Source organism: Falco rusticolus, chromosome 5, assembly GCF_015220075.1.
Source record: "Falco rusticolus isolate bFalRus1 chromosome 5, bFalRus1.pri, whole genome shotgun sequence".
Classification (NCBI taxonomy): Eukaryota; Metazoa; Chordata; class Aves; order Falconiformes; family Falconidae; genus Falco; species Falco rusticolus.
The window spans coordinates 65,223,567-65,237,265 of NC_051191.1; positions in this window are offsets into that span (position 1 = coordinate 65,223,567).

Here is a 13,699-nt window from a genome sequence, read left to right on the forward strand (position 1 = left end):
TGACAGTATACAAAAGTGTTTTGCAGGAGTCTAGATATGTGTTTTGCAATGAATGTAAGGCAATGAACCTAGGAAAAGAGTAACCTGAGCCATGGTTACAGGGTACCAAACTGAGAACTGCCAGACAGTTCACTGAAAAGATCACAGAAACAGCTGAGGCCATCAATTCAATATGTAACAACTGTCAACAAATCAAAAAAGCAAAAATTGACGTAATTTGGAAAGATACTGAGAACAAGACAAAGGGCATTATTTTATTGCTATTTAAAACACACATCTTGAGTCCTGTGTGATGTTCTGGTCCCTGCAAGTCAAGAAAGATGTAGTAGAGAAAGAGAAGGTACAGAGGAGGGAAGGTAAGATGATTACGGTGATGAGCAGCTACTTCATGAGAAAACACTAATAAGGCTGGAAGCCTTCAATTTGGAGAAGAAAAAGATGACAGAAGGTGAGATAAAGATTTAAAAAATAATTAAAGCAGTGGATAAAGTGAATGAAGAACTATTATTCACCATACCACAATACAGGAGCTAGAGGATACCCATCAAAACTATTCAGAAATCAATTTAAAATGGATAAAGGAAAGTAATTCTTAACATAGAGGGTAATGAGCTTCTGGAATTTGTCATCAAAGGAACTTGTGATTTTAGATAGTGTATCAGCAGGTTAAAAAATGGTTAGGCAAAGTCATGGATAACAGGTCTCTAAGCAGATACCTCTAAAAACCCTAGTACCATAATCCTGGATGGGTAGAGTATAAAGCGAACGTACTGAAGCAAGCATTAAGGCTGACAAACCCTCTCCAAACAACACCTCCTAGTGCCAACCATCAGTCTGAGTTAGCAGGACATTTTTCACGTCCTTATAGTCTCAAATATGGAACTTCTGGGTAATAATATAGGACTACCTATATGCAGTCATGGCATAAATATTGTAGGTTACAGTAGGGATATTGCCCAGGTGGTTAGTCACTGTACACTTACAGTGAGGTATCACTGTGCCCTACAGGAACTTACTGACTGAAAACTGATTTGAGGTTTCAGGAATGCATGCAGAAAAGCTACACAACATATCTAGAGGAGACAGGGGACACACAGCACACTCTCCAGTGAGAAAGTGGCAGGCATGTTGCTAGCTTCAAGCACCCTAGCTCCAGCAGATAACAATTACTCGCCTGACAAAGCTGGCAGACTGCAGATCAAAAGAACTTCTGAAGAAGAGAAGGAAGGTCAGTTATGGTTGAGGCTGCTCCTTGAATACTGTGTTCAGTTTTGGACCTCTCACTTCAAGAGGAACATTGAGGTGCTGGAGCGTGTCCAGAGAAGGGCAGCGAAGCTGGTGAAGGGTCTGGAGCACAAGGCTTATGAACAGCAACTGAGGGAGCTGGGGTTGTTTAGCCTGGAGAGGAGAATGTTCAGGGGAAATCTTACTGCTCTCTGTGGCTACCTGAAAGAAGGTTGCAGGCATGTGGGGGTAGGTCTCATCTCCAATATAACTAGCAACAGGACAAGAGGAAACAGCCTCAAGTTCTACAAGGGGAGGCTTAGATTGGATATTAGGAAAAAAATCTTCACTGAAAGGTTGGTCAAGCATTGGAACAGGCTGCCCCGGGAGGTGGCAGAATCACCGTCCCTGGAAAGTATTCAATAAACCTGTAGATGTGGTGCTTAGTGATACGCTTTTGTGGTGGACTTGGCAGTCCTGGGTTAATAGTTGGACTTGATGATCTCAAAGGTCTTTTCCAACCTAAATGATTCTATGATTCTACCAGAACTGATGCCAGGCTGACAGGCAGAGTCTGTGGAGAGATCCTCAGGATATTCAGCCTTCTTGGATCCAGGAAACATTAGGAAAATGGACTTAGGAAAAAGAGCAAGTATATACACATTCTGGGTTTACTGGTTTTGTAATATACTTCCCTTAAAAACATTTTGTTCCAAGTAAATATTACATGATTTTTAGAAGAGACCTTGATCACTGTACAGGTTATTGTCATTGCCCCAGATGGGCGAGTGCCAGGATCTCTGCTTGCCGAGGAACTCAGTCGGGGAGTGAAAGCTAGATCTGATTTGAGGGTGGGAGATGATCATGATCCCATGGAGAACCAGGTGATGGTGAGAAGCCAGAGGCAGTAGGGTGGGGAAAGTTGTGCCCTTCCTGAATTGAAGGTGGCTATGGGTGCTTTTCAGCTGGCACTGCTGACAGGCACCCTTTGAATATAAGGCCTGATGTCTGCTACTAAGTAATTAACTTTACCCACAACTCTGACTGTTAAAACAATCAGCTTCTGCTAGAAACAGTTTCTACCCATGAGGAATGCAGAAAACACAGGTATGGTAGCAGGTAACCCATTTTACACATGGAGAAGACAAACACAAGGAAGACTTGTCTAAAACAGCACAGGTGTCTCAGCCAGAACTAGGGACTGAGCCCCAGATTTCCAATTCCTTATTTGAACCCTCAAACCCAGCACCTCTTTCCTGTTAACAGTAATACTGTCATATTAGGCAGGCATACACCCAGCAGGACAAGTTACTGCATTGTGTTAGAATGACTCTATTCTATCAATCAGCTGCAAGTGAGCATCTGGCATAAGATCTTCTTGCTTTCCTTTCCTTCTGTTCCTTTGCTTGTTTCCCTGGCTGGTGATTCCTTCCTTTGTAGAAAAGCTTCATCATTCTATCTCCAAGTATTAGCTGACACAGAAAATTAAAACAGGAGCTTGCTAGTGCTATGATGTAATCTCTTTTTACAGAAAAAGCTTTAATAAGCTAGCCTTTCCATGCCTTCCTCAGCTGTCACACATATGCAACCCCTTTATGTTACCACAAGAACAGAACAAATGAGTGCAAGAAAAATACCTACTGAAGCTCATTCATAGTTGTAATGAAATTCACTTCAGTAATGCTTGTGCATCTTCTTGTTTTTGTGTTACAGAAGGACTTCAGCCAGCCGGTTTACTGGCACTGATGACTGGGGGTGAGGAGGGGGAGAGAGAAAGAAAAAAAAAAAAAAAGGGGGGGGGGGGAGGAAAAATAGAGAGATTGACAGACAGAAAAGATATCTTCAAAACAGGATAATTAAATATAAGCTACCAGGCAGGTGGATAGGATACCCAGAAACTCAAATCAGCCTTCTCTCAACAATTGTCTCACTCATCCCTCTGGTAATTTTCATACCCATATAATTTCTTTTTTTTTTCCTCATGTTTTCTTCATATATATACACCAGTATTCACATTTAGTCTACTTAGTTTAAAAAGGCAGGGAATGGAGGAGGAATTGTAGGGGAGAAATCCTAAAGCTCTAGGCATGCTGAGTGCCCCATCACATTTAGAATGAGATAATGGAGGCAAAAGAGCATCCCAAGGGTCAGAAAACACAAAAATGCCTACACTTGTATGACCAATTACAACACAGTCTGTGTTTAAAGCACTTCTGTCAATCACAAGCTTAAAAGAGAAAAATTCCAAAATGCATTCTTCAAACTGAAAAAATGGGTACATGTAAGGAAGCTACAATTTGCTCACAGATATTTCATGATCTAAGAAAAATGCCAAGCTCATCAGATAAATTGTTTGCTATGAATTATTCAGTTGGGTCTAAATTGCTACTCTTTCAGGCAAATACAATGGAAACCTGTGACTCTGGCATCAGATTTGCTACTCGGGAGCTGTATCACATTCACTGCTCTTAGCTAAAAGGGTTTTGTATGACAGTTAGCAATATAACAGTAACAAAAGGATTTTGTTACCTTTTCCTCCTGTTGTTAAATTACCTTCCTCCATATTCATATTCATATTCATATTACGACTTTACCTTCACATACAGACCCTGATTCAACACAAGGTTTCAACTTCCTTGCTTGTAGTTAAGCAAAGCTGAAGAAAGATCTTAAAATAACAGAAGAAAGAATGTATGGCAAAGGACACACTTATTTCCCCTGCTGAACTGACACATTGGCATGTTTTCTAACTGGTCTGAACTTTACATTCCAAAGGCAAATATTTTTGTCAGTTAATCTAGGCACAGCCAGCATCTGACAAAGGTCCTGTTTTTGCTGCCCTTTAAGCTGCAGAAACCTCAGAGCCCACCAGAGCGCAGCCCTTTCTCCTCGCATATAAATATTTGGCATTGCATAAAGAAATGGTTGTGCTCTTCAAAGAAATATTGTAAGCAAGCAAAACAAAAGACTACACAAAATAACCTTATTACTAACAACAAAATGTAGAGAAGCGGTAAAAAAAATATACATTAAATGTCTACAATACATTCACTCAAAAAACTTAGGTTCAAAATTTGAACCACCTTCTCTGCTTGACCCATCCAGAAACAAACAGCTCATTGTTTTCAGTTTAAGAACTCTGGCTTCCTCTCCTGCCCGTTATATATGAACACACCCACACGAGGCAGTTTTTTTCCCTTCTCAGCTCACTCCATTATGATGAATAATGAACTTAAATTCCATTGCCATATCCTTGCCAATCTCCTTCAGCATTTTTGAAAAGGGATTATTTAAGTTGCAGAGTGCTTAGAATGGTACTTATATTTTTATTTTGTCCTGCTTCAGTCCTTTGTCTTGAGATGGATGACTCAAACATAAAGCAGTTACCATAAAACAGTGTACAGCTGATGCACTATAAATCTGCACATCTCACTGTGATGAATAGAGATAGGGGTTTTAGCCAGTGATTGTACTAGAGCTGTTGGTGGAAAGGGAGGAAGAAAAAGAGAATCAAGAAACCATAGCGAAGAATAAATTGTGCTGGCAAAAATTGCAATAGATATATATTAAAATGTTAATTATCTGCATAAGATAAATAGCAGGTCAACATTAAGAGAATGCCATATGCAATAGTGAAAAACAGGACAGTCCTTTCTTACCAGGTAGGAAAAGCACAGGGTGTCTTTGGCCAAAACAATAGTACAGAAGTGCCTGAAAGTGTTGTGGTTTTGGACTGTTTCCTCAGATAAGTACCTTACTTTCCCCAGGCCCCTACCTCCTGACAGGCAGGAGGCTGAAGGAGTAATAGCACTTGAGGAGCAAGAGTGCTCTCTTATAAATTAAAATCACAGGTGTAAGTCTCTGGATACATCAAGATATAATTAGGGTCATATCCTGCATATGGAATCTTCTCAGGCTGTTTCATCCCAAGTTGCTTGAAAAACTACCATTGATTTCTGGGCCTTCGATTCTAGTCATACAGCATGAGCCTGCAGCTGCTGGAGTCTGGGGGAAAGTCCTCACTAGGTACAGTGAGGAAGAATCCCCTGGAGACACTGTCCTTTAGCTGCCTTGTCCTTCCCCAGCTCAGCGCTAGCCCTGCAACACCTTGTCATCTCTGGAGTGAGATATGGAGACTGAAAAACTTTCACTGAATCACTGTAGCATCAGATGCAACAAACTCTGCTGCTGAGCTAATGACCCACTATAAAGGAACATTTCTTACCTAAGTAAGAAGGATTACTATTTTTAAAAACTCTGAAGTATATCAGGTAAGAAACAAATCATCAAGCATGTAAGTTTATCTTTTGGTTGAGAAATTCAGCTCAAGATAAAACTAAATGTCATGGATCACTTCGAATTTAAGAAAAAAACCCCAAACTTAGTGTGGCTTTTAAAGGTCTGAAGAAGGGTTTTAAAAAGGTGACCTCCACTAGCCAGTGAAGAGAGTACTGGACTGTTAACAATGATCTGCACAGAGGAAAGAGAAGCCATTCCTGCCTCTCACATGTTCTTTCATGTACAGTGAAAAAGAGAGCGCTATCACTGCCCCAGAGCACCAAAGTATTCCTTCAGAAAGTTACCAAATAACATTCCAGCAAAGCATGTAATGGTAACTTAGAGAAGCTACCATGAAACTAGATAACTTTTCAAATCCGTTTATCAAAATAGTTACATTTCTCATTTCAAGGCAACTGGCAGATAGTAAATATAGATCAAAGGAAGCTAGTCTATATAAAATGTTGTATTAAATGAAAAATTTATTTGCAAAATAATAACATATATTTTATAGCCTCTTCACAGCTCTTATTTATAAACCAAACTTTGTTTTCTACATTGAACTTTTAACAGCTATCATGTCACATAGCTATAACATTTGGGGGAAAAAATCCCCACAGATTAAAGTTCTATAGACACTAGAGACGGTTCCAACCACAGTCCAGAGGGGAGATGTGAATCCTTTCAGATCCTGAGGACACCTAAAGCGAGACCCCAGGTTGGAAGCAGACAAATGCTTTTGTCAAGCAAATGCACACTAGAAACCAGGTTCAGTAAACACCTTCAGCTATTCTGCTGCTGAGCACATGCACACCTCCCAGACTTCTTTTTCTGGGGATCAAGAGGGAATGCTGCCTCTTCCCATCAAGTGAGACACATTTCTGGTGCTTCAGGTCATGCAGCTGGGAAAAGCCACAGCTCTGGGCTGTGGCTGCAGATTGTGCTGCTCAATGGGACAACATTACATGCCAGGTCTGACCAGTAACCAGCTCCTTGGCAGCAACATGGTATCTCTGTTTCTTCTCCATGTCATGACCTCAGCCTATGACCTCATAGGCATCTCCTTCACAGTTGCCCTTAACAGGGGTATCGGGTCGATATGCCAAAGCCAAGCCTTGCCAATATGGGAGACACAAGCTCTGGCAGTGGGGAGGAGTGAAGGAGGCACCAGGTGAATGAAGCTCATGCTAAGTGGCCGAGACTTGACAGATGTGTAGACGTACTCATCATTCCTGCTCTTGGGACAAAATAAACCGTGGTGTCAATAAAACCTTCATACTCACCCTGCATGTCAATCCTTTGCAGTCCACAAGAAGTGACAGTGACAACACAAGGTGTTATTTTCAACTTCCCCAACTAGTTTTAGTGAATTGGGTCCCTTCATGTACAAAAACTCCTCTTTTTGTACTTGACAGCAAATATGTATTTTTCTAGAGAGCAGAAGTCTGCCTTTTAATGAAAAAAATTGCCCATTATTGTAGATTTCATAATGTACCTTGTCACTGCTGGCTATTTGATCTCCTTCCATTCCTATAGTAAGAATTGAAATGTTACCACAAAATTGTGGAAACTCACGCAGGGATGTTGCATTCCCTAACAGCTTGGGGACGTTCAACTGTCAAATTTGCACACAATTTATTTGATTACCTAGCATTATTTTAATAGACTTATTTTTTAAATGTCAGATGTCACTTTTTCATTTTTCAGGATAATTAACTCCTTGCACATGAGTACATTACAGAGAAAATTTTAAATGTTCTATCCATTCAAAAGCTTACACCTGAAATTTTGTTTAGAGTTTATTTGTAGTGCATGGAGTGAAATCCTAGCTTCTGATCTGGAAATAACATGAAAACTGTATACAAAACTGCATGAAAATCCTATAGCTTTTCAGATCTAAAGGGCTTAATGCAAATGCATAATTTCCACAGATCTCAGCACTGCCTCCTGCATTTGAAAGGCTCAGTTAGGAAAACATGTTTTAGACACAGTTTAAATAGGAAATACTTAAATAAAGCAAAGCCAGGCAACAGCAAAAAATGTGCATTTGTATGTGAAGTAAATGAAAATTTCCTAACTGGAATGCCAGGAGAAAAACAGGGAAAGAAATGAGAATACTATGGGGTTAGTTACTCAGTCTTTGTGCTAGCAAAGCTCTGCATAAAGCCATGTTGATTTGTCTGTGGTCCCTGCAGAGGGATGCAAGTCAAAAAAGACAGTGCATTACTGAGAAATTCAACCTGCTTTTTTCCGCTCTTCTGAATTGGTCCTGACCAAGAAACCGCTGCATGTTTGGGAGCCAGCGATCCACATGACAGCTAACCTGCACAGGCACTAACCAGCCTGTGCTGTGCTTCATGTCCAGCCCGGCCCTCAGGCCCGTTGTGCTGCAGAGCATCCTCAGCCATAGGACAACCTCAGCCAGATCGTTACAGATCCTTCTGCAGCTTGATACTGATGCTGGCACCACCTGCCTGGCCTTGCCTCTGTCGAAAAGTGCAGCGAGTTCTCATAAAAACAACCTGTAGGAGCAATTGTTTTCTTGTAGGGAAATGATACATTAGCTCAAATGACAAAAAGGGAGAGCTTCTCTCCACAGTGTGCTGTGAGAAAATATACCCAAGCTCCTCCCCACAAACGTAGCGTGCCCAGCATCTGAAGGGACCTAAGATTTACTTTCTATGTATAGTCTTATTATTATTCTGTCTTATTAAAGCAGTTCTCTTATTACAACATTTGTTGTTGTGTTTCTTATTGAGGTTCAGACAGGACCCTATAACATTCCTCTCTTCCCTCATTTCCCCACCCTGGTGCAGAACAGCTTCCAGCTGAACTCAATCACCACCTCATTAAAAAAGGTACAAAATCACTATGCCATTCCCCAAAAATATCTCCAAGCATTCCTCCCAGTAATGGCTCCTCCAAAATGAACACTCTAACATTTCGTTAAGGACGGGAGTATGAGATAACTGCTGCCTCCATCCACTCTGATGGGAAGGCGATGCTGACCTTGATCTATTTGAAGATGGCCCAGGCAGTTTACTGGCAGGATAGCGATAAAACCCTTCATCTGTAATCCATTACAGGTACTGTGATGACATCCATAAATTAACTCTTTCTGTTTCCTTCAATTGGAATCAGTCCATGAAGGACAGCAGTGAAAAATGCATGATTCCCAAATAAAGTGTCCTTTATCTTTCAATGAACGAAGGGCAAGGGAATAACATGTTTTATTTGAAGTTTACTAGTAAAATAAGCAACTATTTAAAAACATCAGTGTAGGTTAAATCCCATTCTTAGAAAGTGAATTTACAGTACCATCAAACCCAACTGTTTGGATACCCACTTCTGCTAGCAAGGCTAAAACTGATTTTATCCTTTTCCAGTATCTAATTCTTTACCTCAGAGGAACTGTGAGTGATGATTTTAATTAAGGCTGCCTGCTCATCATCCCAATTACTCCTAATTTTGCTGAATTTTAGCCACTGGTAAATGGCTAAAGTGGACAATAATCAGTCTGGTACATCCTAATTTAGAAGTGCTTGACCTTGGCAATCTTAATCTACTTTCATTAATAATGATCTTGAGCAGGTAAAGCCTGCTTATCATGGTCAAAACTCTGCACAGATACTATATACTTAAATCACATAATTTCCTGGTTCAGAAATTTTTGACAGAACATGTTTTAAATTACTAGCCTAAGGCTATAGAAGTAAATAATATCAAAACTGCCAATGGATGAGAGAAGTTTCTTGCCTCCAATCTCATGGTTAAATCCACTAATATTTTTTATTAAATAGTTTTAATTCAGATTCTATTATTTTGATATTCTATTATACTGACTTGAAATACTAGTTATAGCTCTTATTTTTATGTCAGATGATCACAGAGTAAATTCCCCTAACCATAAGCACATAGAACTGTTACTTGGTGATGGTAGTATGGAATATTCCACAGGACTTTCAGTTCAGCTCCAAAACTGCAGTTTACTAAGCTATGCTTCAAATACCATGGCTGGTTCATTGATCACACAAGGTGCAGTAACAGCAAATTTAATTTAAAATTTAATCTATTAAAGCAGTAGTTAGTACAACAGTGACAGGCTTCAGAGAGAAACAAAACAAAATAAAAAATCTGTTTACTGTTACTTAGAGTACATTCCTACACTTTCTCCTGTTTACTTTTGCCACTTGCATAGAAAGCTCTCAGGTGATCTCACATTTGTGCACTGAGATTTTATATCATTACCCAGTCTGGTGAGTCTTTTCATCAGAACCCCTTCCTGAAATACAGGAATGCTTCTCCTACCAGTTTTAGTATCTGTAATACAGACAGCAAACATTAATATCAGGCTAAAAAAAAAATCTGTAATGTCAACATTTTGAAGCAGAACTGCTTACGTTAAAATCATTACCAAGAGAAATTGGCATATGCACTGACATTAAGCATTCTAAAGGCACATTCATTCTTCTAGGAGCAAAGCTATATATAGTGGATCATTTTTTAGAAGTAGATACACATTTAACAACAAGATTGTTTTTCTATTAGCACAGCAAATGTAGCCAAAAAGATTCTGGATGGAAAAGTGCAGCATCATCTGGGAATTTGGTGGAGCTGAGCTGCTGAGATACAAGTCACTGCAACAGTAGTGTGATTATGTGCCCATTCATTTCTCAGGTAACTTGGTTATTTCCATGTCTGTTCCAGTGATTATGAATGATTTATGTTTCATCCATAGTTTGTTATTGCAATTGTTAAGTAAGCAGACAGTTACGTTTAATACAAATATGACTAATGCTCAATGGAAAAACAGGTTTGGGGACAACAGATTGATTTTGCACCCACTGAAATAGCTTTACAGCATACAGAAATCTGCATGCAGATTCAGCATGCTAAAATATGTACACATGTCTGCATAATCTACATGTACATGCATGCATATAGGCATGCTTCATAATTACCTGCAAAGAGGTAAGATATATGACTACAATGATGTCTTCATTTGATTTTACACGCAATAGAGATAACCTTTGAGTATATAGGCATGAGTATATGATGAATACAATGCACTGAGAGTACACATACCCTTACATAGATGCAGAAGATGTCACTGCTTCTTGATAACATCGGGGCAGGATAGCATCTCTTTTGTGCCCTACCTCTCACCACTGGTAGATCAAGTCTACCTAAATTCATGAAAAACTTAGCCATAGATCTCAAAGCAATTTATGAAGTTAGCTAGGTATTATTTCAACACGGATGTGCAGAAGATATGCCTAAGCTCATGCAGTGATTCTTCAATCGTGCAACTAATTATACCATCCTTCATGCAACGACTTTAATTGATGCCTGGTCCTGGAATCCCATTTAGTTTCTCTGTGTGTTGCACCCTCTTAAAGCTGAGGTAGTCTTAAATCTGTGCTCACCCTTTCCCTTGACTGCCAAACTAAGTGAACTTCATCAGTTAGACTCAATTCATGAAGATAACCACCAGAGGTCAGGCAGGATATAATTCATGGACACAGCGAGACGAGATTTTTCGGAGCGCAGTTAGCAAGAGAAATGAGTGATCAGACTGACTTACATAAGATTCAAATACTTGCTACTTTTCACATCAGAAAGCAAAACTACTCTTGAAAACGGATGTATCCAAGGCAGATCATACAGACCGGTACGAAGGTAATGGTGAGGAAATAGCTGCGCAGTTAAATGTGGGTGTCTACATAAATAGAAGTTGGTCACAGTAAACATCTCAGCAAGTATTCAAATCTACCCACAGTTTGCTTGCTTACTGGATCAGTTGCCACCTGAAGCAGTTTTTCCACATTGCTTTCATTATATAATGGTGGGGGGAGACTATGAAGTAGAAAAACACTATAATACTCTGTTTTTCTTGGCTGAATGAGAAACACAGTTCCAGCCTTCAAATACATGCAGAATATCATACTGAAACGTGCAAAATAGTTCAGCACCTACTCGCCTGACTAAGTTGTCGCTGTGTTGGTGAGCTCCTCAGGAACATCTCTTCCTTCAGTGGAAACAGATGAGTTAAGGTCAGTGGCTGCAAGGTGACCACTTCTTGTTACAAACCCAGTGGCACCAGTCAGCGGCAGAGCCGACCTGCAGCTGCCAGCGTCTCCTTTGCCTCACAGGCTTTTATGTCCACAAAAGTGCTACTTCAGATCACAGTGTTTCTGCCCTTCAGTGTACATGCCCATACTCCCTTGCAGCCAATACAGGGCTATAAGCTCAAAGGTTAGGTAGCAATTTGTACTTCACAGAGTATGTTTTAGAGAACTCCCTCAAACAATCATGTTTTTTTACCCCTGTACCCCTTCACTACCTGGTGCACTCATCATCCTGCCTAATTTACAGCTGAGTGCTCTGACAGCACTTCTGTACTTCTTGGAAGTTGATTTTCTTGGAAGCATTTAAACTAATTCCACCACCACTGACATTAAGGTAGGCTCAGTTATCCAAAACCAAGGCTACAGTGGTTTTGTTTTTCTTACTTACTTGTAGATAGCTATGTTTTATCAGGTACCGTACCCAGGGTGAACAGATGACTGAAAATTTGGTAACATTTACTAAGCTTCGCATCTAACTGTATCTCCTACATTCCTAATTCAGTATAGATCTGTAAATCTATACTTAGAGATCCTGTCTCTGATAGTTCTGTCAAAACAGCACATCAATCAGAAATATCACTTTATTCAAATTAGCCAAAATCTGTATAGGTACTTGACATCTGCTGGACTGTGAGAGAGTTCTAAGTATCTAAGTCCTTAGAAGTATTAGGCAAAAAGAGATACAAAAAATTTAGACCTACTTGCCACAATATGTCAGGAAATAAAAAAAGGAAAGACATGCGTAATATGTGTTAGTAGTTAAAAGAGAATCTGCTAATTTGTAATACTTGTTGATTTCTGATAAACCTTTTCCTCATATGACAGCTATCATCTTTAACTGATATTTAAAAATAAGTCCTACATCTTCTATGCAGCTGCTTCAATGTCAGAATTGGCCTCACACAAAATGAGAAGAACTGGGAACCCTTCTGTTCTGGATTTGTATCTGAACTGATTAACAAAAATTAATGTCTAATTGCTACCTGTAATGGTGTAAATTTGTTTCTGCAACTGTGGCTCATACTAACTTGCTTATTTTAGTAGGAGTGATCTACCTCTAATCACTATGAATAGGGACTCGAGAAGTAACTGAAAAGTGGTACAAGTCTTCTGTTTCTTGTGTCCCTATGTATTTTACATATGTGGCATTGCTGTTTTAATAAATCTGTACCATATGCATAGACAAATACCCATGTATCCTTCAGTTTACTTAGACTCCTTAGAGAGAAGGGGGGTGGGGGAGTGGGGGCTAAGTGCTCATCAGTTTCCATGGAGAGGAACAAGGAAAGATAAAGACAGGAAAACTCACTGTTTGTCTCTTGTTTTTATTTCAACCTCCACTGCAAAGCCCTGAATTTCACATGACATAGCAGTTAGGAATTGGAGAGTAACACCTGGTGGGTGGAGAGAGAAATAAATGTCACAGCTCTGTGCACAGGACAGTTCAACCTTTATTATTAGCATGTACACAATGTAATCTGCAATTGCCTTTCCAATGGGAATTGTGAGAAAACACTCTAAACGCTCAATAAGGTGCTATTAGTGATTCTGCAAGTTAACAAAGACCATACCAGAAACAGAGGACAGGCATGGAATGAGGCATACACAGTATGTGGTCGGTTTGTAACCATTTATCCAGAGAGGCTGTATTGACCCGCTGCTGCTGTACTCCATCCCCTTTGGCAGAAGCAGAGGAGATAGCATCACAAGAATTGTGACAGAGCTCCTGAGCATATTGGCTGAATGTAACAAAGCATGGATAACGAGTAGCTATGCAAACTCATGGTGGATGAGCACAAAGCCTTATAAATAGCTATAACTGCAGAAATATTCCGGGTGTGGGACTATTGCTCTCCTTTTCTGTGTTATTTTAGACTTCAGAATCTCATGAATCTGCTAAGAAATTAAACAGAAGTGTTCATTAGTGCATGCATGGTTAATTGAAAGTACGAATAGACTGAAAGTGGCAGAATCAGGAGGGGCTACAACAGTCTTCCATTATCAAGGGTGATGCAGACACTTTGGGAGGCACTGGACGGTGTGGTGCAGGGGCACCTGAGCTGGTTCCC